This window comes from Epinephelus lanceolatus, chromosome 3 (genome assembly GCF_041903045.1).
Source record: "Epinephelus lanceolatus isolate andai-2023 chromosome 3, ASM4190304v1, whole genome shotgun sequence".
Classification (NCBI taxonomy): domain Eukaryota; kingdom Metazoa; phylum Chordata; class Actinopteri; order Perciformes; family Serranidae; genus Epinephelus; species Epinephelus lanceolatus.
In genome coordinates, this window is record NC_135736.1 from 12,428,492 (window position 1) to 12,442,082 (window position 13,591).

A 13,591-nucleotide genomic window follows, 5' to 3' on the forward strand; every position below is an offset into this window, starting at 1 on the left:
CATACTATACTGTGACACTATACCAGGACACACTATACTGTGACTTTTAATGACACACTATACTGTGACACTATACCAGGACATACTATACTGTGACACTATACCAGGACACACTATACTGTGACACTATACCAGGACACACTATACTGTGACACTATACCAGGACATACTATACTGTGACACTATACCAGGACACACTATACTGTGACACTATACCAGGACATACTATACTGTGACACTATACCAGGACACACTATATTGTGACTTTTAATGACACACTATACTGTGACACTATACCAGGACATACTATACTGTGACACTATACCAGGACACACTATACTGTGACTTTTAATGACACACTATACTGTGACACTATACCAGGACACACTATACTGTGACACTATACCAGGACACACTATACTGTGATACTATACCAGGACATGCTATACTGTGACACTATACCAGGACACACTATACTGTGACACTATACCAGGACATGCTATACTGTGACACTATACCAGGACACACTATACTGTGACACTATACCAGGACACACTATACTGTGATACTATACCAGGACATGCTATACTGTGACACTATACCAGGACACACTATACTGTGACACTATACCAGGACACACTATACTGTGACACTATACCAGGACACACTATACCGTGACACTATACCAGGACATACTATACTGTGACACTATACCAGGACATGCTATACTGTGACACTATACCAGGACATACTATACTGTGACACTATACCAGGACATACTATACTGTGACACTATACCAGGACACACTATATTGTGACTTTTAATGACACACTATACTGTGACACTATACCAGGACATACTATACTGTGACACTATACCAGGACACACTATACTGTGACTTTTAATGACACACTATACTGTGACACTATACCAGGACATACTATACTGTGACACTATACCAGGACATGCTATACTGTGACACTATACCAGGACATACTATACTGTGACACTATACCAGGACATACTATACTGTGACACTATACCAGGACACACTATATTGTGACTTTTAATGACACACTATACTGTGACACTATACCAGGACACACTATATTGTGACTTTTAATGACACACTATACTGTGACACTATACCAGGACATACTATACTGTGACACTATACCAGGACATGCTATACTGTGACACTATACCAGGACATACTATACTGTGACACTATACCAGGACATACAATATACTGTGACACTATACCAGGACACACTATACTGTGACTTTTAATGACACACTATACTGTGACACTATACCAGGACACATTATACTGTGACACTATACCAGGACATACTATACTGTGACACTATACCAGGACATACTATACTGTGACACTATACCAGGACACACTATACTGTGAATTTTAATGACACACTATACTGTGACACTATACCAGAACATGCTATACTGTGACTTTTAATGCCACACTATACTGTGACACTATACCAGGACACACTATACTGTGACACTATACCAGGACATGCTATACTGTGACACTATACCAGGACACACTATACTGTGACACTATACCAGGACACACTATACCGTGACACTATACCAGGACATACTATACTGTGACACTATACCAGGACATGCTATACTGTGACACTATACCAGGACATACTATACTGTGACACTATACCAGGACATACTATACTGTGACACTATACCAGGACACACTATATTGTGACTTTTAATGACACACTATACTGTGACACTATACCAGGACATACTATACTGTGACACTATACCAGGACACACTATACTGTGACTTTTAATGACACACTATACTGTGACACTATACCAGGACATACTATACTGTGACACTATACCAGGACATGCTATACTGTGACACTATACCAGGACATACTATACTGTGACACTATACCAGGACATACTATACTGTGACACTATACCAGGACACACTATATTGTGACTTTTAATGACACACTATACTGTGACACTATACCAGGACACACTATATTGTGACTTTTAATGACACACTATACTGTGACACTATACCAGGACATACTATACTGTGACACTATACCAGGACATGCTATACTGTGACACTATACCAGGACATACTATACTGTGACACTATACCAGGACATACAATATACTGTGACACTATACCAGGACACACTATACTGTGACTTTTAATGACACACTATACTGTGACACTATACCAGGACACATTATACTGTGACACTATACCAGGACATACTATACTGTGACACTATACCAGGACATACTATACTGTGACACTATACCAGGACACACTATACTGTGAATTTTAATGACACACTATACTGTGACACTATACCAGAACATGCTATACTGTGACTTTTAATGCCACACTATACTGTGACACTATACCAGGACACACTATACTGTGACTTTTAATGCCACACTATACTGTGACACTATACCAGGACATGCTATACTGTGACACTATACCAGGACATACTATACTGTGACACTATACCAGGACACACTATACTGTGACACTATACCAGGACACACTATATTGTGACTTTAAATGACACACTATACTGTGACACTATACCAGGACATACTATACTGTGACACTATACCAGGACACACTATACTGTGACTTTTAATGACACACTATACTGTGACACTATACCAGGACATACTATACTGTGACACTATACCAGGACACACTATACTGTGACACTATACCAGGACACACTATACTGTGACACTATACCAGGACATACTATACTGTGACACTATACCAGGACACACTATACTGTGACACTATACCAGGACATACTATACTGTGACACTATACCAGGACACACTATATTGTGACTTTTAATGACACACTATACTGTGACACTATACCAGGACATACTATACTGTGACACTATACCAGGACACACTATACTGTGACTTTTAATGACACACTATACTGTGACACTATACCAGGACATACTATACTGTGACACTATACCAGGACATGCTATACTGTGACACTATACCAGGACATACTATACTGTGACACTATACCAGGACATACTATACTGTGACACTATACCAGGACACACTATATTGTGACTTTTAATGACACACTATACTGTGACACTATACCAGGACATACTATACTGTGACACTATACCAGGACATGCTATACTGTGACACTATACCAGGACATACTATACTGTGACACTATACCAGGACATACTATACTGTGACACTATACCAGGACACACTATACTGTGACTTTTAATGACACACTATACTGTGACACTATACCAGGACACATTATACTGTGACACTATACCAGGACATACTATACTGTGACACTATACCAGGACATACTATACTGTGACACTATACCAGGACACACTATACTGTGAATTTTAATGACACACTATACTGTGACACTATACCAGAACATGCTATACTGTGACTTTTAATGCCACACTATACTGTGACACTATACCAGGACACACTATACTGTGACTTTTAATGCCACACTATACTGTGACACTATACCAGGACATGCTATACTGTGACACTATACCAGGACATACTATACTGTGACACTATACCAGGACACACTATACTGTGACTTTTAATGACACACTATACTGTGACACTATACCAGGACATACTATACTGTGACACTATACCAGGACACACTATACTGTGACACTATACCAGGACACACTATACTGTGACACTATACCAGGACATACTATACTGTGACACTATACCAGGACACACTATACTGTGACACTATACCAGGACATACTATACTGTGACACTATACCAGGACACACTATATTGTGACTTTTAATGACACACTATACTGTGACACTATACCAGGACATACTATACTGTGACACTATACCAGGACACACTATACTGTGACTTTTAATGACACACTATACTGTGACACTATACCAGGACACATTATACTGTGACACTATACCAGGACATACTATACTGTGACACTATACCAGGACACACTATACTGTGAATTTTAATGACACACTATACTGTGACACTATACCAGAACATGCTATACTGTGACTTTTAATGCCACACTATACTGTGACACTATACCAGGACACACTATACTGTGACTTTTAATGCCACACTATACTGTGACACTATACCAGGACATGCTATACTGTGACACTATACCAGGACATACTATACTGTGACACTATACCAGGACATACTATACTGTGACACTATACCAGGACACACTATACTGTGACACTATACCAGGACACACTATATTGTGACTTTTAATGACACACTATACTGTGACACTATACCAGGACATACTATACTGTGACACTATACCAGGACACACTATACTGTGACTTTTAATGACACACTATACTGTGACACTATACCAGGACATACTATACTGTGACACTATACCAGGACATGCTATACTGTGACACTATACCAGGACATACTATACTGTGACACTATACCAGGACATACTATACTGTGAAACTATACCAGGACATACTATACTGTGACACTATACCAGGACACACTATACTGTGACACTATACCAGGACATACTATACTGTGACACTATACCAGGACACACTATACTGTGACACTATACCAGGACATGCTATACTGTGACACTATACCAGGACATACTATACTGTGACACTATACCAGGACACACTATACTGTGACACTATACCAGGACATGCTATACTGTGACACTATACCAGGACACACTATACTGTGACTTTTAATGACACACTATACTGTGACACTATACCAGGACATGCTATACTGTGACACTATACCAGGACACACTATACTGTGACTTTTAATGACACACTACACTGTGACACTATACCAGGACATACTATACTGTGACACTATACCAGGACATGCTATACTGTGACACTATACCAGGACATACTATACTGTGACACTATACCAGGACACACTATACTGTGACTTTTAATGACACACTATACTGTGACACTATACCAGGACATACTATACTGTGACACTATACCAGGACATGCTATACTGTGACACTATACCAGGACATACTATACTGTGACACTATACCAGGACATGCTATACTGTGACACTATACCAGGACATACTATACTGTGACACTATACCAGGACACACTATACTGTGACTTTTAATGACACACTATACTGTGACACTATACCAGGACATACTATACTGTGACACTATACCAGGACATGCTATACTGTGACACTATACCAGGACATACTATACTGTGACACTATACCAGGACACACTATACTGTGACTTTTAATGACACACTATACTGTGACACTATACCAGGACATACTATACTGTGACACTATACCAGGACATACTATACTGTGACACTATACCAGGACACACTATATTGTGACTTTTAATGACACATTATACTGTGACACTATACCAGGACATACTATACTGTGACACTATACCAGGACACACTATACTGTGACTTTTAATGACACACTATACTGTGACACTATACCAGGACATACTATACTGTGACACTATACCAGGACATGCTATACTGTGACACTATACCAGGACATACTATACTGTGACACTATACCAGGACATACTATACTGTGACACTATACCAGGACACACTATATTGTGACTTTTAATGACACACTATACTGTGACACTATACCAGGACATACTATACTGTGACACTATACCAGGACACACTATACTGTGACTTTTAATGACACACTATACTGTGACACTATACCAGGACACATTATACTGTGACACTATACCAGGACATACTATACTGTGACACTATACCAGGACACACTATACTGTGAATTTTAATGACACACTATACTGTGACACTATACCAGAACATGCTATACTGTGACTTTTAATGCCACACTATACTGTGACACTATACCAGGACACACTATACTGTGAGTTTTAATGCCACACTATACTGTGACACTATACCAGGACATGCTATACTGTGACACTATACCAGGACATACTATACTGTGACACTATACCAGGACACACTATACTGTGACACTATACCAGGACACACTATATTGTGACTTTTAATGACACACTATACTGTGACACTATACCAGGACACACTATACTGTGACACTATACCAGGACACACTATACTGTGACTTTTAATGACACGCTATACTGTGACACTATACCAGGACATACTATACTGTGACACTATACCAGGACATACTTTACTGTGACACTATACCAGGACACACTATACTGTGACACTATACCAGGACATACTATACTGTGACACTATACCAGGACACACTATATTGTGACTTTTAATGACACACTATACTGTGACACTATACCAGGACATACTATACTGTGACACTATACCAGGACACACTATACTGTGACTTTTAATGACACACTATACTGTGACACTATACCAGGACACATTATACTGTGACACTATACCAGGACATACTATACTGTGACACTATACCAGGACACACTATACTGTGAATTTTAATGACACACTATACTGTGACACTATACCAGAACATGCTATACTGTGACTTTTAATGCCACACTATACTGTGACACTATACCAGGACACACTATACTGTGACTTTTAATGCCACACTATACTGTGACACTATACCAGGACATGCTATACTGTGACACTATACCAGGACATACTATACTGTGACACTATACCAGGACATACTATACTGTGACACTATACCAGGACACACTATACTGTGACACTATACCAGGACACACTATACTGTGACTTTTAATGACACACTATACTGTGACACTATACCAGGACATGCTATACTGTGACACTATACCAGGACACACTATACTGTGACTTTTAATGACACACTATACTGTGACACTATACCAGGACATACTATACTGTGACACTATACCAGGACATGCTATACTGTGACACTATACCAGGACATACTATACTGTGACACTATACCAGGACACACTATACTGTGACACTATACCAGGACATACTATACTGTGACACTATACCAGGACACACTATACTGTGACACTATACCAGGACATACTATACTGTGACACTATACCAGGACACACTATACTGTGACACTATACCAGGACATACTATACTGTGACACTATACCAGGACACACTATACTGTGACTTTCAATGACACACTATACTGTGACACTATACCAGGACATGCTATACTGTGACACTATACCAGGACACATTATATTGTGACTTTTAATGACACACTATACTGTGACACTATACCAGGACATACTATACTGTGACACTATACCAGGACACAGTATACTGTGACTTTTAATGACACACTATACTGTGACACTATACCAGGACATGCTATACTGTGACACTATACCAGGACATACTATACTGTGACACTATACCAGGACATACTATACTGTGACACTATACCAGGACACACTATACTGTGACTTTTAATGACACACTATACTGTGACACTATACCAGGACACATTATACTGTGACACTATACCAGGACATACTATACTGTGACACTATACCAGGACATACTATACTGTGACACTATACCAGGACACACTATACTGTGAATTTTAATGACACACTATACTGTGACACTATACCAGAACATGCTATACTGTGACTTTTAATGCCACACTATACTGTGACACTATACCAGGACATGCTATACTGTGACACTATACCAGGACACACTATACTGTGACTTTTAATGACACACTATACTGTGACACTATACCAGGACATACTATACTGTGACACTATACCAGGACATGCTATACTGTGACACTATACCAGGACACACTATACTGTGACTTTTAATGACACACTATACTGTGACACTATACCAGGACATACTATACTGTGACACTATACCAGGACACACTATATTGTGACTTTTAATGACACACTATACTGTGACACTATACCAGGACATACTATACTGTGACACTATACCAGGACACACTATACTGTGACTTTTAATGACACACTATACTGTGACACTATACCAGGACACATTATACTGTGACACTATACCAGGACATACTATACTGTGACACTATACCAGGACATACTATACTGTGACACTATACCAGGACACACTATACTGTGAATTTTAATGACACACTATACTGTGACACTATACCAGAACATGCTATACTGTGACTCTTAATGCCACACTATACTGTGACACTATACCAGGACACACTATACTGTGACTTTTAATGCCACACTATACTGTGACACTATACCAGAACATGCTATACTGTGACTTTTAATGCCACACTATACTGTGACACTATACCAGGACACACTATACTGTGACACTATACCAGGACACACTATACTGTGACTTTTAATGACACACTATACTGTGACACTATACCAGGACACATTATACTGTGACACTATACCAGGACATACTATACTGTGACACTATACCAGGACACACTATACTGTGAATTTTAATGACACACTATACTGTGACACTATACCAGAACATGCTATACTGTGACTTTTAATGCCACACTATACTGTGACACTATACCAGGACACACTATACTGTGAGTTTTAATGCCACACTATACTGTGACACTATACCAGGACATGCTATACTGTGACACTATACCAGGACATACTATACTGTGACACTATACCAGGACACACTATACTGTGACACTATACCAGGACACACTATATTGTGACTTTTAATGACACACTATACTGTGACACTATACCAGGACACACTATACTGTGACACTATACCAGGACACACTATACTGTGACTTTTAATGACACGCTATACTGTGACACTATACCAGGACATACTATACTGTGACACTATACCAGGACATACTTTACTGTGACACTATACCAGGACACACTATACTGTGACACTATACCAGGACATACTATACTGTGACACTATACCAGGACACACTATATTGTGACTTTTAATGACACACTATACTGTGACACTATACCAGGACATACTATACTGTGACACTATACCAGGACACACTATACTGTGACTTTTAATGACACACTATACTGTGACACTATACCAGGACACATTATACTGTGACACTATACCAGGACATACTATACTGTGACACTATACCAGGACACACTATACTGTGAATTTTAATGACACACTATACTGTGACACTATACCAGAACATGCTATACTGTGACTTTTAATGCCACACTATACTGTGACACTATACCAGGACACACTATACTGTGACTTTTAATGCCACACTATACTGTGACACTATACCAGGACATGCTATACTGTGACACTATACCAGGACATACTATACTGTGACACTATACCAGGACATACTATACTGTGACACTATACCAGGACACACTATACTGTGACACTATACCAGGACACACTATACTGTGACTTTTAATGACACACTATACTGTGACACTATACCAGGACATGCTATACTGTGACACTATACCAGGACACACTATACTGTGACTTTTAATGACACACTATACTGTGACACTATACCAGGACATACTATACTGTGACACTATACCAGGACATGCTATACTGTGACACTATACCAGGACATACTATACTGTGACACTATACCAGGACACACTATACTGTGACACTATACCAGGACATACTATACTGTGACACTATACCAGGACACACTATACTGTGACACTATACCAGGACATACTATACTGTGACACTATACCAGGACACACTATACTGTGACACTATACCAGGACATACTATACTGTGACACTATACCAGGACACACTATACTGTGACTTTCAATGACACACTATACTGTGACACTATACCAGGACATGCTATACTGTGACACTATACCAGGACACATTATATTGTGACTTTTAATGACACACTATACTGTGACACTATACCAGGACATACTATACTGTGACACTATACCAGGACACAGTATACTGTGACTTTTAATGACACACTATACTGTGACACTATACCAGGACATGCTATACTGTGACACTATACCAGGACATACTATACTGTGACACTATACCAGGACATACTATACTGTGACACTATACCAGGACACACTATACTGTGACTTTTAATGACACACTATACTGTGACACTATACCAGGACACATTATACTGTGACACTATACCAGGACATACTATACTGTGACACTATACCAGGACATACTATACTGTGACACTATACCAGGACACACTATACTGTGAATTTTAATGACACACTATACTGTGACACTATACCAGAACATGCTATACTGTGACTTTTAATGCCACACTATACTGTGACACTATACCAGGACATGCTATACTGTGACACTATACCAGGACACACTATACTGTGACTTTTAATGACACACTATACTGTGACACTATACCAGGACATACTATACTGTGACACTATACCAGGACATGCTATACTGTGACACTATACCAGGACACACTATACTGTGACTTTTAATGACACACTATACTGTGACACTATACCAGGACATACTATACTGTGACACTATACCAGGACACACTATATTGTGACTTTTAATGACACACTATACTGTGACACTATACCAGGACATACTATACTGTGACACTATACCAGGACACACTATACTGTGACTTTTAATGACACACTATACTGTGACACTATACCAGGACACATTATACTGTGACACTATACCAGGACATACTATACTGTGACACTATACCAGGACATACTATACTGTGACACTATACCAGGACACACTATACTGTGAATTTTAATGACACACTATACTGTGACACTATACCAGAACATGCTATACTGTGACTCTTAATGCCACACTATACTGTGACACTATACCAGGACACACTATACTGTGACTTTTAATGCCACACTATACTGTGACACTATACCAGGACATGCTATACTGTGACACTATACCAGGACATACTATACTGTGACACTATACCAGGACACACTATACTGTGACAGTATACCAGGACACACTATATTGTGACTTTTAATGACACACTATACTGTGACACTATACCAGGACATACTATACTGTGACACTATACCAGGACACACTATACTGTGACTTTTAATGACACACTATACTGTGACACTATACCAGGACACATTTTACTGTGACACTATACCAGGACATACTATACTGTGACACTATACCAGGACACACTATACTGTGAATTTTAATGACACACTATACTGTGACACTATACCAGAACATGCTATACTGTGACTTTTAATGCCACACTATACTGTGACACTATACCAGGACACACTATACTGTGAGTTTTAATGCCACACTATACTGTGACACTATACCAGGACATGCTATACTGTGACACTATACCAGGACATACTATACTGTGACACTATACCAGGACATACTATACTGTGACACTATACCAGGACACACTATACTGTGACACTATACCAGGACACACTATACTGTGACTTTTAATGACACACTATACTGTGACACTATACCAGGACATGCTATACTGTGACTTTTAATGACACACTATACTGTGACACTATACCAGGACATACTATACTGTGACATTATACCAGGACACACTATACTGTGACTTTTAATGACACACTATACTGTGACACTATACCAGGACATACTATACTGTGACACCATACCAGGACATGCTATACTGTGACACTATACCAGGACATACTATACTGTGACACTATACCAGGACACACTATACTGTGAATTTTAATGACACACTATACTGTGACACTATACCAGAACATGCTATACTGTGACTCTTAATGCCACACTATACTGTGACACTATACCAGGACACACTATACTGTGACTTTTAATGCCACACTATACTGTGACACTATACCAGGACATACTATACTGTGACACTATACCAGGACATACTATACTGTGACACTATACCAGGACATACTATACTGTGACAGTATACCAGGACACACTATATTGTGACTTTTAATGACACACTATACTGTGACACTATACCAGGACATACTATACTGTGACACTATACCAGGACACACTATACTGTGACTTTTAATGACACACTATACTGTGACACTATACCAGGACACATTATACTGTGACACTATACCAGGACATACTATACTGTGACACTATACTGTGACACTATACCAGGACACACTATACTGTGACACTATACCAGGACACACTATACTGTGAATTTTAATGACACACTATACTGTGACACTATACCAGAACATGCTATACTGTGACTTTTAATGCCACACTATACTGTGACACTATACCAGGACACACTATACTGTGAGTTTTAATGCCACACTATACTGTGACACTATACCAGGACATGCTATACTGTGACACTATACCAGGACATACTATACTGTGACACTATACCAGGACATACTATACTGTGACACTATACCAGGACATACTATACTGTGACACTATACCAGGACACACTATACTGTGAATTTTAATGACACACTATACTGTGACACTATACCAGAACATGCTATACTGTGACTTTTAATGCCACACTATACTGTGACACTATACCAGGACACACTATACTGTGAGTTTTAATGCCACACTATACTGTGACACTATACCAGGACATGCTATACTGTGACACTATACCAGGACATACTATACTGTGACACTATACCAGGACATACTATACTGTGACACTATACCAGGACATACTATACTGTGACACTATACCAGGACACACTATACTGTGAATTTTAATGACACACTATACTGTGACACTATACCAGAACATGCTATACTGTGACTTTTAATGCCACACTATACTGTGACACTATACCAGGACACACTATACTGTGAGTTTTAATGCCACACTATACTGTGACACTATACCAGGACATGCTATACTGTGACACTATACCAGGACATGCTATACTGTGACACTATACCAGGACATACTATACTGTGACACTATACCAGGACATACTATACTGTGACACTATACCAGGACACACTATACTGTGACACTATACCAGGACACACTATACTGTGACTTTTAATGACACACTATACTGTGACACTATACCAGGACATGCTATACTGTGACATTATACCAGGACACACTATACTGTGACTTTTAACGACACACTATACTGTGACACTATACCAGGACATACTATACTGTGACACTATACCAGGACACACTATACTGTGACACTATACCAGGACATACTATACTGTGACACTATACCAGGACACACTATACTGTGACACTATACCAGGACATACTATACTGTGACACTATACCAGGACACACTATACTGTGACTTTTAATGACACACTATACTGTGACACTATACCAGGACATGCTATACTGTGACACTATACCAGGACACACTATACTGTGACTTTTAATGACACACTATACTGTGACACTATACCAGGACATACTATACTGTGACACTATACC